The sequence below is a fragment of the Ranitomeya imitator genome, chromosome 7 (assembly GCF_032444005.1).
Source record: "Ranitomeya imitator isolate aRanImi1 chromosome 7, aRanImi1.pri, whole genome shotgun sequence".
NCBI lineage: Eukaryota > Metazoa > Chordata > Amphibia > Anura > Dendrobatidae > Ranitomeya > Ranitomeya imitator.
This window is the reverse complement of record NC_091288.1, coordinates 185,140,739-185,161,570: the sequence shown is the minus strand read 5'-3', so window position 1 is coordinate 185,161,570 and position 20,832 is coordinate 185,140,739. Positions and strand designations below refer to the sequence as shown.

The window sequence follows — 20,832 nt, the reverse complement described above, 5'->3', positions numbered from 1 at the left end:
GCCCTCAATCTTCAGGAGGCATTGCGGGCCATCAAGCAGAATGACCCCAGCAGCATGCAAGATGAAGATAAACTCCTGAAAGAGCGGTTCATCGAGGGGCTCCTGTGCAACCACCAAAGGGCTCAGCTATCTTTCTTAGCCATGCAGAACCCAGACCTGACCTTTGCGCAATTCAAAGATAAAGCTATCCAAGCGCTCCCAGAGCGACAGCCCAGTCGTGCTGTACTCCCCAGGCATCAAGCCCTCACGTACCACCAGGAGGTGGCGCCGCAAACACCCGTCTCTGCTGAGGCCGATGCCCAGACTCTAGATGACGACTCCCCTGCAGGACTACCCCTCCAGATGCAGGAGCTGATGCAAGAGCGTTGCTGCCCTAGCCCAGACCGTCCAGTCCCTACAGGAGGCCCCCAAGGAGAAGATCCAGCTGGCTTCCAGACCGGAGGATGTCCCCTGGCAGCGACAGAGGAGGGTTCCGTCGACCAGAGGCCGAGACGACGATCGCTTTCATCGGGATGGATGACCAATTTGCCGCCACTGCCACCAAGTGGGCCATCTTGCAAGGTACTTCCTTTAAACGAGCAACCCCTGGGGCAAAGGGCCAACCCCCAGGAGTAGGACGATCAGGCCCGCAACATTGGAGAGCCAAATACGTCGGAGGGCGACCAGTTATCCCCATCGTGATCGACGGTATCCCCATGAACACTCTGTTGGACACCGGTTCCCAGGTGACGACTATGCCTTATATCCTCTATAAACGCTATTGGGAGGACACCGACATTACCCGTGGCCCCGATGACGATTTCACCATAATAGCTAGTAATGGTCAGCCACTGCCACAAGTGGGGTATAAGGAGGTCACCATCAAAGTGGGGCGGGTAGAATTGGAGGCCCAATGAATTGTTATTGTTGATATCGATTGACGTGAATGTAACACCATGATGACTATCGGTACTAATGTCATAGAAAATTGTCTTGCAGAACATAACATAGTAACATAGTAACATAGTTAGTAAGGCCGAAAAAAGACATTTGTCCATCCAGTTCAGCCTATATTCCATCATAATAAATACCCAGATCTACGTCCTTCTACAGAACCTAATAATTGTATGATACAATATTGTTCTGCTCCAGGAAGACATCCAGGCCTCTCTTGAACCCCTCGACTGAGTTCGCCATCACCACCTCCTCAGGCAAGCAATTCCAGATTCTCACTGCCCTAACAGTAAAGAATCCTCTTCTATGTTGGTGGAAAAACCTTCTCTCCTCCAGACGCAAAGAATGCCCCCTTGTGCCCGTCACCTTCCTTGGTATAAACAGATCCTCAGCGAGATATTTGTATTGTCCCCTTATATACTTATACATGGTTATTAGATCGCCCCTCAGTCGTCTTTTTTCTAGACTAAATAATCCTAATTTCGCTAATCTATCTGGGTATTGTAGTTCTCCCATCCCCTTTATTAATTTTGTTGCCCTCCTTTGTACTCTCTCTAGTTCCATTATATCCTTCCTGAGCACCGGTGCCCAAAACTGGACACAGTACTCCATGTGCGGTCTAACTAGGGATTTGTACAGAGGCAGTATAATGCTCTCATCATGTGTATCCAGACCTCTTTTAATGCACCTCATGATCCTGTTTGCCTTGGCAGCTGCTGCCTGGCACTGGCTGCTCCAGGTAAGTTTATCATTAACTAGGATCCCCAAGTCCTTCTCCCTGTCAGATTTACCCAGTGGTTTCCCGTTCAGTGTGTAATTGTGATATTGATTCCCTCTTCCCATGTGTATAACCTTACATTTATCATTGTTAAACCTCATCTGCCACCTTTCAGCCCAAGTTTCCAACTTATCCAGATCCATCTGTAGCAGAATACTATCTTCTCTTGTATTAACTGCTTTACATAGTTTTGTATCATCTGCAAATATCGATATTTTACTGTGTAAACCTTCTACCAGATCATTAATGAATATGTTGAAGAGAACAGGTCCCAATACTGACCCCTGCGGTACCCCACTGGTCACAGCGACCCAGTTAGAGACTATACCATTTATAACCACCCTCTGCTTTCTATCACTAAGCCAGTTACTAACCCATTTACACACATTTTCCCCCAGACCAAGCATTCTCATTTTGTGTACCAACCTCTTGTGCGGCACGGTATCAAACGCTTTGGAAAAATCGAGATATACCACGTCCAATGACTCACCGTGGTCCAGCCTATAGCTTACCTCTTCATAAAAACTGCCGAAACAGCTGGTTACAGCGAACAACGTGCCTTGCAGAAAGAGATCAGAGCCCTGATGCAGAGACAGCAGGTGGAGTTGACTGGTGGTAAAATTGGCCAGGTCACAGTGAGTGATTCAAACCCCATTGCGATACCCCCCAGGAGTGAAATGTTAATATGGTGTCGGGCAGCCATAGGCCTTAGGGGTAAAGACTATCAGGCCCTGGTAGAACCTGTGTATTCAGATAATAGGCCTACTCTCCTGACAGCCAGAGGGCTGGTTGACGTCTGCAAAGGGAGGGTGCCAGTACACATTCTTAACTGTGGGGAGGAAGAAGTCCACTTGACCAAATAGGCCACACTTGCCAAGCTGTTTACTGTTAGTAATAATGTAATACAGGCACCTGGGCCCTTGGTTCCATCCGAACCGGCGGAGAACAATGGCTCTGCAGGACAATCGAAAGATTGGTGTCGGGAATTGCACGTGGGCATTGACTCTACCCCATCTAACCAAAAACAGGGGGCCTACAGGGTGGTTCATGAGTATGAGCGGGTATTGAGCAAGCATCCTCTAGATTTTGGGTAGGTAAAAGGAATTCAACATCACATCCCCACAGGAGATCACCCACCCATAAAAGAGAGGTACCGTCCTGTGCCCCCAGCTTATTATCAGTGTGCCAAGGACATGTTGCGAGAGATGAAAGAGGCTGGGGTAGTGAGGGACAGTTGTAGCCCCTGGGCAGCTCCATTAGTTCTCGTTAAGAAGAAAGATGGCACCATGAGGATGTGTATGGATTATAGGCAACTAAACCGCATCACACATAAGGATGCATATCCCTTGCCCAGGATAGAGGAGTCCTTGGCTGCCTTAAAGTCCGCTAACTACTTTTCTACCTTAGATCTTACCAGTGGGTACTGGCAGGTTCCCGTGGCAGAGGCAGACAAGGAAAAGACGGCCTTCACGACACCGATGGGCCTCTGCGAGTTCAACTACATGCCTTTCGGATTGTGTAATGCTCCGGGAACGTTCCAGAGGATGATGGAGTGCTCTCTGGGGCATAAGAACTTTGAAACCGTGCTGCTATATCTGGACGATGTCATTGTCTTCTCTAAGACCTATGAAGACCACTTGAAGCACTTGGACGAGGTGTTTGAAGCTCTGTCCAACTTTGGCTTAAAGGTGAAACCGTCAAAATGCCATCTGCTAAAACCCAAAGTGCAGTACCTGGGCCATGTGGTGAGTGCCGAAGGAGTGGCCCCAGACCCTGACAAGGTCACGGTGATCAAGGACTGGCCGCAGCCCGGTAACCTCCATGAAGTCCGGCAATTCCTCGGGTTGGTGGGTTACTACCGGAGGTTTATCAAGGACTTCACCAAGAAGGCCGCGCCATTGCAAGACCTGTTGGTGGGCCAGTCCAAGAAACCCAAGGGCAAAAATGCCCCATTCGACTGGAACGACGAACTGCAAGGATCGTCCACCTGCTTAAAGTCGGCGCTGACGGGAGCAGAGGTGCTGGCTTACCCTGACTACGGCCAGCCATTTGTATTGTATACGGATGCCAGCAATGTGGGACTTGGAGCCGTGCTATCCCAAGTCCAGAAGGGTAAGGAGAGAGTAATCGCTTATGCCAGCAGGAAACTTCGCCCCACTGAAAGGAACCCTGACAACTACAGTTCCTTTAAGCTGGAGCTCCTCGCCGTCGTTTGGGCCGTGACAGAGAGGTTCAAGCACTACCTGGCCTCCGCAAAATTCACTGTCTTCACGGATAATAACCCATTAATGCACTTGGACACAGCAAAACTCGGTGCCCTGGAGCAGCGGTGGATGGCCCGGTTGTCCAATTACGACTTCACCATCAAATACCGGGCAGGGCACAAGAATGCGAATGCCGATGCGTTGTCACGAATGTCTCACTTGCCCGAAACAGAGGAAGATCCAGAAGCATTTAAAGAGGTGGAACTGCCCGCTTTCCATCGCCCCAAGGCGACCCAGTGTTCTCATCAGGTGGAGAATAGACGCAAGAATAAACAAGGCGCCCCGTTGAATCCCTTGCCCCATCATGGGTGGGCAGAGAACCAGGATGGTGACCCTGCGGTCTGTCGGGTGAAAGAGCTGACGCAGGCAGGTTTGCATCCCAGCCCGGATGATCCACCGAAGGCATTACAGCTGTGGAAGGAGAGGAGCAAGCTGTTTATTCACGATGGGAGGCTGTGCCAGAGGAGCATCGACCCACGCACTCATGAATTGGTGTGGCAGATCGTGGTCCCAAGACTAGATGTGCCAATGGTCCCGGTGGCATACCACGATGGGACGGGACACTTTGGGTGGAGGAAGCTGGAGAGGCTACTCCGTGGGAGGTTCTACTAGATTGGCATGAAGAAAGCCATTGAGAAGTGGTGTCGAGAGTGTGGCCCCTGTAGCCTACGCAGGAAGGATCATGACAGCCAACGGTCGCCCTTGCAGCTCATCGTCACCAAACGACCGCTCGAGTTGGTTGCGTTAGACCATGTGAAGTTAACACCCAGCCGGTCAGGCTATACCTACGCTCTCACCATCGTGGACCACTACTCCAGATTCCTAGTAGTCATGCCGGTCAAAGATCTAACGGCTAGAACAGCTGCCAAAACCTTCCAGCAGTACTTCTGTAGACCCCATGGGTACCCGGAGAAGGTACTAACCGATCAGGGGCCAGCATTTGAAGCGGAGGTATTCCAGGAGTTCTGTGATCTGTACGGGTGTAAGAAGATCAGAACCACGCCGTACCATCCACAAACCAACGGGATATGTGAGAAGATGAACCAGGTGGTGATCGACTTGCTGAAGACCTTACCTGTGGAGGAACGGAACTTGTGGCCCACAAAGTTGCCAGACCTGGTGGTTATGTACAACCACATCCCAGTAAATTCCACCAATTGCAGTCCAGCGTACCTGATGCGAGGGAGGTCTAGTAAGTTACCTGTGGACCTGGACATGGGGGTCCTGACCCCCGAAGATATCTCGCCAGATGCGGATTGGGATACAGAGAGGCAGCAAAAGTACCGCAAGGTACAGGAATGTGTGGAAAGAAGCCTTGCCCAAGCCAGACAGAAACAAGAAAGGGACTACAACCAGCATGCCCCTGCGACTCCCTTGTCACCTGGAGAGCAAGTACTCAAACGGAAGAGCAGGCTACACAAGTTGGATGACCAATGGGAAGCGGAACCATATACCATTCTGCCATCTGATTTCGACAATACAAAGGTCTGTCTCATTAGCAAAGATGGAGGGGAAACCTCAACGGCAATATCCAGAGACCACCTTAAGATATGCCCTGATAAACTGAGAGATGGGGAAGCTAACCCTGGGACGACTCCGGCCACGGAAGGAGAAAAGATGATACACACTGTTCTTGGTGACTTTCCCTAGTCTTGGACTCAAATAAATCAGGCCATCGTGGTACCTGTCCTGACGTTTCGCCAACTGACCCCGCCAGAACTAGATGTGGAGCCGGGTCATCCAGATCCGCCATCACAGCAGACCCCACCAGAAGATGCCATGCCAACTGCTGAACCGGCAAGTCCTCCCTCTGCTAATGGTGAATCTGCCATGCCCATCGGTAGCAGTAGCGGTTTTGAGAACTCCAACGTGCCAGTACTGCCCAGAGTCACTAGAAGTGTAGCTAGAAGACAGTGCACTACACCAGCGGTAGCAAGCGTAGCGGGCCCTGTTAGCTCAATAGCCACCCCTGCACTGCGGAGGTCTACACGTAGCACCAAGAATCAGACTCCCCATCGCTACAAAACTTGGATATACTAATGATAAGTGCTATTGTTTGTGTAAATATCTTTGTTACAAGTGTAAAAAAATGGACAACGGAGTGATGGACAGTGAATTGCTCCAAAATCTTCACAGGGGCCCCTTTGTTTACCCGGGGTCCCTGCTGTTTTAAAGTTGCATCCAACTGAACTGGGAGTCATGAACTGTGCGTGACCAAACTGTTGCAAGCGTCCCCACCTCCCATAAAGGGAAGCACTGTTATGTTTATTTGTTCATGGTATTTCAAAATTTTGTATGTTTTGTTGTTCTTCTTTTCCCAGTCCGGGAGTACTGGATTTAACTGGGGGGGAGTGCAGCGCCCCAGAGTCCTGGTCGTTGCAGTAATGTCACTCTGCCGCTAAGGGGGGTGATGTTACGTCTGATTGCACTAAAGGAGTTCACCTGACCAGATATCACAGTCACACACTACACTTCACACTCCGGCCACCAGGGGGGGTGGTTCTATCTAGTAGGCCACTCCTCACACTCTGGTAAAAACTGGGGGATGGACAGGAAGTTACGCAGAAGGAGCCCGGGAGAGTTCGGGAGAGGACCTCTCGGGGGTGAGATCCTGGCAGTGGCCTAGAAAGAGGACAGATCGTTATGGAGCCGCACCTGCACTATCTTGCGGCAGCATCTAAAGAAAGGACACAAAGCAAAGTTTATTGTGGAGAAGTGAGAAGCGTGATCATAGCACAAAGGAGATAGAGCCAGAAGGAGTCGTGCCCCTGAGACCGTGGCAACATCCTTCTGAGGCGTGTAGTCGGTGGCCGGAGCACCGAGAAAGTAACAGACTACGCATTACTTTGAACACGGCAGGGCAGTTAACTATAGGTTGGCTGTCTCACCTAAATCACCTAAGCAGACAAAGGAGGGAATTCTGGGAGAGGGGCGTATCTAGGGTCCCAGAATAACTCCAGGCCTACCCCGCCATACGGGTGCATCCCAGCCATATCATCTGGGGGACGGAGAGAAAGAACATCGAACACAGACACGACAGTTGTGAGGACTATCCCGTGGTGCTCAGCAGGGAGGACTACAACACACAGGTTCTAGGAGGAAGGCACTGATCTCCACCTGCGAAGGGAACTCTGGATGTGCCTTTGGACCGGTCGGTCTCAGTCAGCCCTGTGAGCAGTGCTCTGGATTGCGGACCCCAAAGCCTTCAGTAAAGAGACTGCAACTCTGTGTCTTCGTTATTTACTGCACCACGCACCAAACCACCACCTTTCATTGGACGCCCCTTAGCAGGGTCACGGACCGGGCCTAGCCACCGTGACGACCCCAAGACAGACTGAGAGGCCCGGTACCGAGAACCTGTGTCTGGGGGTGCTCCAATAGCAAATGAGGATTAAGCAGAATAACGAACCCTGTGCGTGTGTAGTAAAACTCTGGAGAAAGAAGTATTGTCGCACAGGGAAAAATGTCACAAAAAGATTTTACCCCAATCAGATCTAGTAAAGATCATATGGACATGTAAGGGGTATGAATCAATCCCATTTGCAATATGGTTGATACGATCATAGAAAGAAACAGCTGCTCACATTGCATGAGATGCTATAGTGCTTACCCATGTGGGGAAGAGGAGTCGAGTGAGGAGTGCACGCTAACCCGGACGTGAGTTTCACGTAGTTGGCTTCCTCAGGGGGCGGTATAGACCACCTGTGCATGCGAGATATATGTAGTCACAAGTGTTCGAAATTGGCACCGCATTAATTGCGGTGCATGCGCAGTGTAGTCCCAGCCGAAAAACGCGTCACCTCTGGTTGTCCAGTCTATGGAGCGGGTATGGAGGAAACTTCCTGTGACGTCATCTACCCGAGCCAACAGGATGCCTTCAATGACGCGAGGCGACAAGGGACCCACTGCGCATGCGCACAATGCCACGCCATTTTGAATGTGGGCAAAAATGTGGGCAATAAATTAAAGCATGCCTGGTAAGTATATTAATGCAGTATGCAAAGGATATATATGAAAAAATTAAAAAACAACAGTTAATGAAAAAACAACAATATAATGAACATAGATGATGAAAGACAAGATAAAGTCCTCAGCACATAAATTAATAAATATCTTCACTATTCCATACGATGTCCGTCTACTACATGATACTGAAGTCCATTCAATAATTAGGAATAGAGAACCATCTAATGAAGTGGTGAAGATCCCCTAGATGTTCCTAGTGATATAACACTGTTAAAAAGATCATAAAAAGGGAAAAAATAAAAACATACAACATTAGTGGGGGAGAAAAGAAAAAGGAAATGCAAAAACCATCTATAAACCAAAAACAGAAAGAACTACATAGGTGAGCATAAATAATGCTAACTAGTGACTCCTTGGGTAGAAGTAATAAGATGTATAATTATGTGCTTAATTCTAAAACTCTGGGCAAAACCGTCAATGAAAAAGACCTGGGTGTATGGGTGGATGACAAACTCATATTTAGTGGCCAGTGTCAGGCAGCTGCTACAAAGGCAAATAAAATAATGGGATGCATTAAAAGAGGCATAGATGCTCATGAGGAGAACATAATTTTACCTCTATACAAGTCACTTGTTCGACCACACTTAGAATACTGTGCACAGTTCTGGTCTCCGGTGTATAAGAAAGACATAGCTGAACTGGAGCGGGTGCAGAGAAGAGCGACCAAGGTTATTAGAGGACTGGGGGATCTGCAATACCAAGATAGATTTTTACACTTGGGGCTATTTAGTTTGGAAAAACGAAGACTAAGGGGTGATCTTATGTTAATGTATAAATATATGAGGGGACAGTACAAAGACCTTTCTGATGATCTTTTTTATCATAGACCTGAAACAGGGACAAGGGGGCATCCTCTACGTTTGGAGGAAAAAAGGTTTAAGCATAATAACAGACGCGGATTCTTTACTGTAAGAGCAGTGAGACTATGGAACTCTCTGCTGTATGATGTTGTAATGAGTGATTCATTACTTAAATTTAAGAGGGGACTGGATACATTTCTGGAAAAGTATAATGTTACAGGGTATATACACTAGATTCCTTGATAGGGCGTTGATCCAGGGAACTAGTCTGATTGCCGTATGTGGAGTCGGGAAGGAATTTTTTTCCCCAAGGTGGAGCTTACCACACATGGTTTTTTTTTGCCTTCCTCTGGATCAACATGTTAGGGCAAGTTAGGTTAGGCTATGGGTTGAACTAGATGGACCTAAAGTCTTCCTTCAACCTTAATAACTATGTAACTAATACAGGCCATGAAGAAAATGCAGCAGTGTATTCATAAAAAACAAAGGATAATTTCTCATTGAGACCATGCAGGGACATCGTGCCCAAAGTAACAATCCAATGGCATTCAAGCTGCGCCAGGACCCATTTCAAATCCCCACCTCTTGTACCACAATGCCCCTTATCTATCCCACAGATCTTTAATGCGGTCAGGTCAGAGTAATGGCACAGCTTGAAATGCCTAGGAATGGTTTTGAGCTCAACATCTCCATCCAACTGTTTGGCCGCCACGATGTCCCTCACATGCTCCCGTGTCCTAATATTAAATTCATGCAATGTAAGCCCCACATAAATTAGGTTACCGATGCAGATGGCATAGTACACCACGTGGGTGGTACTACATGTGATAAAGCTAGTTATCCGGCAATCCCTACTACCATTAGCTGTTGTAAATTATGTAGCTCGGACAATATTCCGGCAAGCTGCACAAGGATAACAACCCCATTTTTGCTTACCTGCCCCAAAAGGATCTGGGGGATTGGCCACATAGTGGCTTCTAACCAAAATATCACACAAATTTCTACCTCTCCTCGCCGTCAGAAGCGGATGGTCCGGAATCACTCATTTAAGAGTGGGTTCTGTTTTTAACACTGGCTAATGTTTCTGTAGAATCCTGCAAATGGATCCCCATTGATCGGTAAAAGTGGTAATAAAACGCAAAGGCGGATCCTTTTTAGTGCTGGTTTTTGTTGAACAGAGAAGTTGATCTCTTGGTGCTTTCCTGGCCCATTGGTAACCCTGTTTAATGCTCCTATTGCTGTAACCTCGATCCCGGAATCTGCTGGAGAGGTCATGAACCTAGGCCTCAAATTGCCAATCCACTGAGCAAATCCTCATCCATAGGACCTGCCCGATTGGGACAGCTCGTATTGTAGAGGAGACGTGCACTAGACACATGTAGTAATGAATTGACCGATGTTTCCTTACGGAATATGTCGGTCTGCACCATATCATCATAACTCTGATGTCCAAAAAATCAATTTCTTTACTGCGATTTTATACGTTAAATTGATATTATAGTGATTCTGATTTAGCTCATGGATGAAATCACGAAGCCCAGGCTCGGGACCCTGCCAAACGATGAAAATATCTATATACCGATACTAGACTGCGTATGGGAAGCGGCGCGAGCACCATCACCAAGAACCTCCCTCTCCCAGAATCCGAGAAAGAGGTTTGAGTACGATGGCGCACACGCCGCACCCATCGCAATGCTACGTTGCTGGAGAAATAATCTGTCCTTAAAGGTAAAAAAATTGTATCCGCACAAATTCCAGCAGTTCCAGGACAAGAGAGCACAGATCAGGGTCTAGATTGCTGGTTTCAAGAAATAATTTTTACCGACCTTAAGCCATTGGAATGTCCAATACTCGTATAGAGCGACTCCACATCAGTTGTGACCAGGAGCACGTCTGGTTCCATAGTTAAGCCACTTAATTTCTCCAGGACGTCTGTAGTGTCCCTGACATAGGAGGGCAGCGTCTCCACCAGTGGATGAAGATAATATTCAATGAATTTACATGTTGGATCACATAGCCCTCCAATGCCAGAAGCAATAGGATGCCCTGGCGGAGCTAGGGGATCCTTATGGATCTTAGGCAGCAAGTAAAAAGTAGGGATCACCAGATTTTTGACAACAAGGCCCTCATAGATTTTCTTGAGGATGATGCCCTGTTGAAAAGCTTTTTCCAATATCCCACTAACGATTGCCGAGAAATCACCAACAGGATTTTTAGATAATGAAATGTATGCTGCCCTATCCCTGAGTTGGCTGAAAGCCTCCTTTTCATACAGATCCGTCAGCCAGATGACCACGTTCCCCACCCTTGTCCGCTGGCTTAATAACCACATCCTTCATCAATTTTAATTCCTTCAGCACCTGTCGATGTGCCCTAGTTAAATTGTCCCTCCTCCTTTAACTTGGGATATTTAGAAAATCTGCCAACACAAATCTCGATTTGTGGACATAAAGAAAAGGAGGAGAACGTGGTAGACCTGGACAGAATGGACGCAGGAAAGGTACCTTGGGCAGGGGTGGTCTTCTCCCTTTCAAGTTCCTCCAGGATAGCCACTGTTTCCTGTTCCATTGTAGTGTCAAGGCAATCTACTCCGGCAGGCCTCTACCTAACATCAAGAGTACTCCTGAGACAGGGATAGTTAGGGACCCAGTTCTAGGGACTGTTTTAGGCCCCTCTCCCTTACTTACATCTGTCATAGCATGACACCTACATACATTATAATGGGCCCCAAATTGTCCTCCATACAGTGTAATACCTCCATATAGTCCTCCATACAGTATAATGGCCCCAAGAAATACTCCATATTACATAATGGTCCCCACATTAAAAATGAAAATACTCCGCTCTCCCCAGTGCTTCAGACTCGACAGCGAGTACTCTGAAGCTCGTCACTGCTCAGCACAGCTGGAGCGGAATAGTGAAGTTATTGCACCTGCTGCGCTGAGACATTAGATGCAGAAGGAGAATTATGGCTGAGATCCCTCATTCATTATTACCTTCAACTGTATCGGAATCCAGGAAGCTGAACAGTTGGAGTGATGGTGGTGAAAGGGGAGGGGTGGTGCGAACATCGTGGGCCAGATATAATCACCCTGCCAGACAGATTTTGCCCGCAGGCCAGACATTGACATATGACATGTATATCAGAAATGAATGCCATAAAAAGAAAAAATGTTTCCAACCTCACAAAAAATAGCATTCATCCCAAAATACATCTCCAGACAAAACATTGCTTAAATAATGCAAAAATAAAGTGCTAGTGCATTTAATGAAGGAAATCACTTTGCCATAATGCAGTTACTTACAGTGACGCCTGCTTCTATCACTACACGCTGCCGTACTGACTGAGGGCAGCCCCAGTGATATAGGAGGCGGAGATGTCGGCATCTTTTGGCGACTCAGGTGCCCCATGTGCTTGTAGTAAAAGCCTCCATCTAGAACATTCCATGTGAGTTTTCCTTCTGTCTGTGACTTTTACATTATTTCTTTCACAGCTTTGACATCCAGGAAAATATCTGAAGAATATCAAAGCTGTAGCCATAATGGAGAAAGGAGAAAGTGATGTGCGGGAGGATGAGTGGTGCAAAGAGGACGTTCCTACAGGTAACTGCCCCAGTGAGGAGTCACCACTAAATAAAACAGAGAAGACTCAATATCTCCTCATTCACAGGACCGAACAATTGAAGTTTTATGTTATGTGTTTTTTTTTTATATCCAAGAAGTATTGTTTCTCCTTGCGGACATTGACATGCTAAGCATGCTGAGATGAGGAGACTTAAAGCCGCAATGCTCCTCCTGGAAATATGCAAATTGTCTCTTCATAGAGGAAGAGGACTAGAACTCTAATGCCACCTTTTGGAAGTAGCAATCCTAAAAGTCAATGTCGACCCTTTAACGAGCCTTGTCACATGACTTCAGTACCCTGAAACACAGTGTCTGCAAATTGAGATTCTTGGTTTGGCTATTATCCTAAGCCATGTGACAAGGCTCGTTAAAGGGTTGACATTGACTTTTAGGATTGCTACTTCCAATAGGTGTCACTAGAGTTCTAGTTCCCTTCCTCTCTGAAGAGACAATTTGTGTGGTTTTTTTTGGCCACAGATTTCCCCATTCGGCTAAAATACAGTTATAGGGTTGACATTGTAATAAGACTGGTTGTGTATCTATAATATGGATTTAAGAATAGACTGTGATGATAGATCATCAAAGACGCATGACAGACCTCATTGGCAAAGTATCTCTTTTAGTGTTTTACATCATATCCATCATGGTTCTGGTTCCAGGATTAATATATAACCTAAGTAACCTATTTAATATACGGAACTAGCTGGAGATTAGAAAAAAAACTTTTACGGTAATTGTCTCATAGTCACAGCCAGGAGTAGATTATAAGAAAAAGTAGAGAATTGCCTGGGCTTATCCATCTTTATGTTTCTCCATGGCCATGACTTCCTAACACACGACCATACGGCTCCTCTGTTCTGCATGTAGCGGTCATAAAATTGTGTGAGACGGACACCACCTAGTAGTACTGACACCTGAGCATTTCTCTAAGCACAAGGGACACAATATGAGCAAGTCCTGCACTCTTCACATGGATGATTGGGTGCCAGTGGTCGATGTGAAGTGTTCAGTGAAGAATAGATATAATTACCACTGCACTCATTAGAGGTTGCAATATGGAAACCAATTTTGCTTTATTATTCTAAAACAGTCTAGACCAACGACATAGACATGTAATTATAGATGTTAGTTTAGACATTACTTGAACCTGAGTCTGCTGACCGCACAACATAGCCATGACGGTTCGGCCAAGCATTCATCTATCTATGGGGAGAGAGAACAAAACTGCTCCCATATCACGAATCAGTGTTATAGGTAAATATCTGCCTGTGTAAGTCAAAAAGATAACCTGTCAGCTCCAAAAATACTATTTACATTTACATATATTGGTAACCTGTATTTTAATAGTATTTAACCCCTTAATCCCATATAACGTACTATCCCGTCGAGGTGACCTAGGACTTAATTCCCAGGGACGGGATAGTACGTCATATGCGATCGGCCGTGCTCACGGCTGGGTGTCCGCTGACTATCGCGGCTGACATCATGGACCGCCCCCAGCACATTAACTTCCGGTACACTGCGATCAAACATGATCGCAGTGTTCCGGGGGGATAGGAAAGCATCGCGCATGGAGGGGGCTCCCTTCGGGCTTCCCTGAGCCGATCGGTACAAGGCGATGTGCTCACCTTGTACTGAGCGTCTCCTCCCTGCAGGCCCCTGATCCAAAATGGCCGCAGGGCTACTTCCGGGTCCTGCAGGGAGGTGGCTTACCAAGCGCCTGCTCAGAGCCGGCGCTGGTAAGCCAGGAGCAGGGCACGCCAGATCGCTGATCTGACACAGTGCTCTGCAAAGTGTCAGATCAGCGATCTGTCACTATACAGTGATGCCCCCCCTGGGACAAAGTAAAAAAAAATTTTTTTAGATGTGTAAAAAAAAAAAAAAAATTCCTAAATCAAGAAAAAAACTATTGTTCCCATAAATACATTTCTTTATCTAAATAAAAAATAAAATAATAAAAGTACACATATTTAGTATCGCCGCGTCCGTAACGACCCGACCTATAAAACTGTCCCACTATTTAACCCCTTCAGTGAACTCCGTAAGAAAAAACGAGGCAAAAAACAACACTTTATTATCATACCACTGAACAAAAAGTGGAATAACACGCAATCAAAAAGACATATAAATAAACATGGTATCGCTGAAAACGTCATCTTGTCCCGCAAAAAACGAGCCACCATACAGCATCATCAGCGAAAAAATAAAAAGTTACAGTCCTCAAAATAAAGCGATGGAAAAATAATTTTTTCTATAAAATAGTTTTTATCGTATAAAAGCGTCAAAACATAAAAAAAGATGTAAATGAGGTATCGCTGTAATCGTACTGACCCGAAGAATAAAACTGCTTTATCCATTTTACCAAACGTAGAACGGTATAAGCGACCCCCCAAAAGAAATTCATGAATAGCTGGTTTTTGGTCATTCTGCCTCACAAAAATGGGACTAAAAAGCGATCAAAAAATGTCACGTGCCCGAAAATGTTACCAATAAAAACGTAAACTCGTCCCACAAAAAACAAGACCTCACATGACTCTGTGGACCAAAATATGGTAAAGTAAAAAATATTTTTTGTAATAAAAAGCGTCTTTTAGTGTGTGACAGCTGCCAATCATAAAAATCCGCTAAATAAACCCGCTATAAAAGTAAATCAAACCCCCCTTCATCACCCCCTTAGTTAGGGAAACATAAAAAAAATGTTTAAAATGTATTTATTTCCATTTTCCCATTAGGGCTAGGGTTGGGGCTAGGGTTAGGGTTGGAGTTAGGGCTACAGTTAGGGTTGGGGCTACAGTTAGGGTTGGGGCTAAAGTTAGGGCTGGGGCTAAAGTTAGGTTTGGGGCTAAAGTTAAGGTTAGGGCTACAGTTAGGGTTGGGGCTAAAGTTAGGGTTAGGGCTACAATTAGGGCTGAGGCTAAAGTTAGGGTTGGGGCTAAAGTTAGGGTTAGGGTTTGGATTACATTTACGGTTGGGATTAGGGTTAGGGGTGTATCAGGGTTAGAGGTGTGGTTAGGGTTATGGTTGGGATTAGGGTTAGGGGTGTGTTTGGGATAGGGTTTCAGTTAGAATTGGGGGTTTCCACTTTTTAGGCACATCAGGGCTCTCCAGACGCGACATGGTGCCCGATCTCAATTCCAGCCAATTCTGCGTTGAAAAAGTAAAACAGTGCTCCTTTCCTTCCGAGCTCTCCCGTGTGCCTAAACAGGGGTTTACCCCAGCATATGGGGTATCAGCATACTCAGGACAAATTGGACAACAACTATTGCGGTCCCATTTCTCTTGTTACCCTTGGGAAAATAAAAATTTGGGGGGCTAAAAAAAAATTTTGTGGGAAAATAATTTTTTTTGACGACTGCGTTATAAACTAGTGAAACACTTGGGGGATCAAAGTTCTCACAACACATCTAGAGAAGTTCCCTGGGGGGGCCTAGTTTCCAAAATGGTGTCACTTATGGGGGGTTTCTACTGATTAGGGGCTCTGCAAATGCAACGTGACACCTGCAGACCAATCCATCTAAGTCTGCATTCCAAATGGCGCTCCTTCCCTTCCGAGCTCTGCCATGCGCCCAAACGGTCCCCCCCCCACATATGGGGTATCAGCGTACTCAGGTCAAATTGGATAACAACTTTGGGGTCGAATTTCTCCTGTTACCCTTGGGAAAATAGAAAACTGGGGGCTAAAAAATATTTTTTGAGAAAAAAAAAAAATTATTTTCACGTCTCTGCATTATAAACTGTAGTCAAACACTTGGGGGTTCAAAGCTGTCAAAACACATCTAGATAAGTTCCTTAGGGGGTCTGCTTTCCAAAATGGTGTCACTCCTGGGGGGTTTCAATGTTTAGGCACATCAGGGGCTCTCCAAACGCATCATGGCGTCCCATCTCAATTCCAGTCAATTTTGCATTGAAAAGTCAAACGGCGCTCCTTCCCTTCTGAGCTCTGCCATGCGCCCAAACAGTGGTTAATCCCCACATGTGGGGTATCGGCGTACTCAGAACAAATGGAACAACAACTTTTGGGGTCCAATTTTTTCTCTTACCCTTGGGAAAATAAGAAATTGGGGGCGAAAAGATCATATTTGTGAAAAAATATGATTTTTTATTTTTACGGCTCTGCATTATAGACTTCTGTGAAGCACTTGGTGGGTTAAAGTGCTCACCACACATCTAGATGAGTTCCTTAGGGGGTCTATTTTCCAAAATGGTGTCACTTGTGGGGGATTTCAATGTTTAGGCACATCAGGGGCTCTCCAAATGCAACATGGCGTCCCATCTCAATTCCAATCAATTTTGCATTGAAAAGTCAAATGGGGCTCCTTCCCTTCCGAGCTCTGCCATGCGCCCAAACAGTGGTTTACCCCCACATATGGGGTATCAGCGTACTCAGAACAAATTGTACAACAACTTTTGGGGTCCATTTTCTCCTGTTACCCTTGGTAAAATAAAACAAATTGGAGCTGAAGTAATTTTTTTGTGAAAAAAAGTTAACTGTTAAATTTTTTTTAAAACATTCCAAAAATTCCTGTGAAACACCTGAAGGGTTAATAAACTTCTTGAATGTGGTTTTGAGCACCTTGAGGGGCGCAGTTTTTAGAATGGTGTCACACTTGGTTATTTTCTATCATATAAACCCCTCAAAATGACTTCAAATGTGATGTGGTCCCTAAAAAATCTTGGTATTGTAAACATGAGAAATTGCTGGTCAGCCTTTAACCCTTGACTCCTTAACAAAAAAAAATTTTTATTCCAAAATTGTGCTGATGTTAAGTAGACATGTGGGAAATGTTACTTATTAATTATTTTGTGTGACATATCTCTGTGATTTAAGGGCATACAAATTCAAAGTTGGAAAATTGCAACATTTTCTAAATTTTCACCAAATTTCCGTTTTTTTCACAAAGAACCGCAAGTTATATCGATGAAATTTTACCACTATCATGAATTACAATATGTCACAAGAAAACAATGTCAGAATTGCCAAGATCCGTTCCAGAGTTATAACCTCATAAAGTGACAGTGGTCAGAACAGGGCCGTATTTACCACTAGGCACTTGGGGGCACGTGCCTAAGGCGGCAGGATGCGGGGGGGGGGGGGGCGGCACCTGAACAAGGTTTTATTTATTTATTTATTTATTTTCAATAGTCCAGGGCTTGCCCGCCCACCTCTGCCCTCCTCCGCCCACCTCCGCCCTCCTCCCTGCTCCCTCCACCCATCTATGTCTTCTTGCTGTGGCGGGTCTCAGATAACACGCAGTTAAATGTACTGCACAGGGAGCCAGAAGCGGAAACACGTCACATCATAGGCCCCGCCCCCTCCTCGTTAAGGCGCCAAATTCAGTAGCTGCCTGACAGTCCACCCGCCCACCTCAGTGTCCTGGCTGCTGGGGATCATGTCCCTCTGCTGTAACCTGGCCGGACTGCTGGTGCCTTGACCCAGGGATTGGAAAGGCTAAAGCCCGCTCTGCCCATCAGGACCTGCGAGCGGCTGGCAGTGGGGGGCGCTGGGGTGGGGAGCGCCATCCTGGGCTATGGGAGAAGAGCAGCTGAAACCTCTGGAGTTAGTAGGAGAAGCCTCCACCTGGATCCCGGCAATTTAATGTGAAGTGCTGAAGCCCAGGACAGCGGTCAGCAGGGCAGCACAGACCTGGCACCAGCATGCGTCTCTCCAGGAATCCAGGCTGGGTGATCCTGCCCATCAAGCTGCCAGCCTTCTCTTTACCGGGACGTGGATAGTGTAAGTGCACGGCAGGGGCTCGGGGCTGCTCTGTGATGGGGGCGGTATAGTCAGGGAGCACTGATCAAAGGAGTCTGTGTGTTGGAGAGAAAGCTAATGATGTGTGAAAGGTCTTGGGGGAGGAATGGGGCTGATCTGTGCACCTCCAGGGGATGCCATGGTCCCAACAATGCCTGCAAGTCCTGGCACCTTCATCATGTCACTGTGCCGTCAGAAGATGGTCTGCAGCCGCCTGTCATGTAAGGGTATGTGCACACGCTTTGGATTTTGCTGCAGATCCACAGCATTTCCCATGCATTTACAGTACCATGTAAAGCAATGGGAAATGAAATCTGCAGTGCACATGCTGTGGAAAAAAACGTGCGGAAACGCAGCGGTTTATTTTCTGCAGCATGTCAATTCTTTCTGCGGATTCCGCTGCGGGTTTGCTCCTGCTCCAATAGAAAACTACAGGTGAAAACCCGCAGAGGAAACCGCAAAAGAAACCGCGGTAAATCCGCAGTTAAAACCGCAGCGGTGTTTCACTGCGGATTTTGCAAATCCACTGTGGAAAATTCCGCAATGGAATCCGCAGCGTGTGCACTTAGCCTAAGGGTCACTATGGGGGAAAATACTAGGTGGTCCCTAGAAGGTCATAGGTCCAATATAAGCACTGCCATCCATAATGACACTACCCTGGGGTTGTCACTACGACTGTTGGGTTGTCAGCATTTATGACTGACTAGATTGTGGCCCGATTCTAACGCATCGGGTATTCTAGAATATGCATGTTCCCGTGGTATATGGACAATGATGATTCCAGAATTCGTGGCAGACTGTGCCCGTCGCTGATTGATCGAGGCAACCTGTTATGAATGGTAATTCAGTACCACAATGGACATAGAGGTCAGCACACATACAGTGACCTGGCAATAACCCAAAAAACGAGAACGAGCTCTGAGACGTGGGAACTCTGTTGACCGCAATCCCTAATCCTCTCCAACAACACTAGAGGCAGCCGTGGATTGCGCCTAATGCTGCCTCTGCAACTCGGCACGGCCTGAGAAACTAGCTAGCCTGAAGATAGAAAATAAGCCTACCTTGCCTCAGAGAAATACCCCAAAGGAAAAGGCAGCCCTCACATATAATGACTGTGAGTTAAGATGAAAAGACAAACGTAGGGATGAAATAGATTTAGCAAAGTGAGGCCCAACTTTCTGAACAGAGCGAGGATAGGAAAGGTAACCTTGCGGTCAACATAAAACCCTACAAAAACCACGCAAAGGGGGCAAAAAGACCCTCCGTACCGAACTAACGGCACGGAGGTACACCCTCTGCGTCCCAGAGCTTCCAGCAAGCAGGAAAAAACAAATTGACAAGCTGGACAGAAAAAAACAGCAACCAAATAGCAAAGAGGAACTTAGCTATGCAGAGCAGCAGGCCACAGGAACGATCCAGAAGGAAACGGTCCAATACTAGAACATTGACTGGAGGCCAGGATCAAAGCACTAGGTGGAGTTAAATAGATCAGCACCTAACGACTTCACTACATCACCTGAGGAAGGAAACTCAGAAGCCGCAGTACCACTTTCCTCCACCAACGGAAGCTCACAGAGAGAATCAGCCGAAGTACCACTTGTGACCACAGGAGGGAGCTCTGCCACAGAATTCACAACAGCAACCGTTATGACATCATCGTCGCCATGGCAACCATTATGACATCTACGTCGATACTGTGCCCGTCACTGATTGGTCGAGGCGAATTCACGGCAGACTGTGCCCGTCGCTGATTGGTCGAGGCAACCTTTATGACATCATCGTCGCTATGCTGTGCCCGTCGCTGATTGGTTGAGGCCTGGCGGCATCGACCAATCAGAGACGCGGGATTTCCAGGACAGACAGACAGAAAAACCCTTAGGCAATTATATATATAGATTGTTATTGTGACATTTCTGATATTTAGCAGCTTGTCCACTATTTTCTTTTAGGCAGTGCAGTACATAATGGGGACGGGATGTATGGAACTGTCAAGGTACCGTCACATTGAGCGACGCTGCAGCAATCTAGACAACGATCCCGATCGCTGCAGCGTCGCTGTGTGGTCGCTGGAGAGATGTCACACAGACAGCTCTCCAGCGACCAACGATGCCGGTCCCCTGGTAACCAGGGTAAACATCGGGTTACTAAGCCCAGGGCCGCGCTTAGTAACCCGATGTTTACCCTGGTTACCAGCGTAAACGTAAAAAAAAAAAACACTACATACTTACATTCCGGTGTCTGTCCTCCAGCGCTCTGTTTCTCTGCACTGTCAGCGCCGGCCAGCCGTAAAGCAGAGCGGTGTGCTTTATGGCTGGCTGGCGCTCACAGCCAGTGCAGGAAAGCACAGCGCCGGGGGACAGACACCGGAATGTAAGTATGTAGTGTTTGGTTTTTTTTTTACGTTTACGCTGGTAACCAGGGTAAACATCGGGTTACTAAGCGCGGCCCTGCGCTTAGTAACCCGATGTTTACCCTGGTTACCAGTGAAGACATCGCTGAATCGGCGTCACACACACCGATTCAACGATGTCTGCGGGGAGTCCAGCGACGAAATAAAGTTCTGGACTTTCTGCTCCGACCAACGATGGCACAGCAGGATCCTGATCGCTGCTGCCTGTCAAACTGAACATTATCGCTAGCCAGGACGCTGCAACG

General features: G+C 46.9%; 1 pseudogene; it reads left to right on the top strand.

The window, feature by feature from the left end:
* The window catches only part of LOC138645803 (zinc finger protein 850-like), a 190,147-nt pseudogene that overhangs the window by 154,890 nt on the left and 14,425 nt on the right, over positions 1-20,832 (top strand).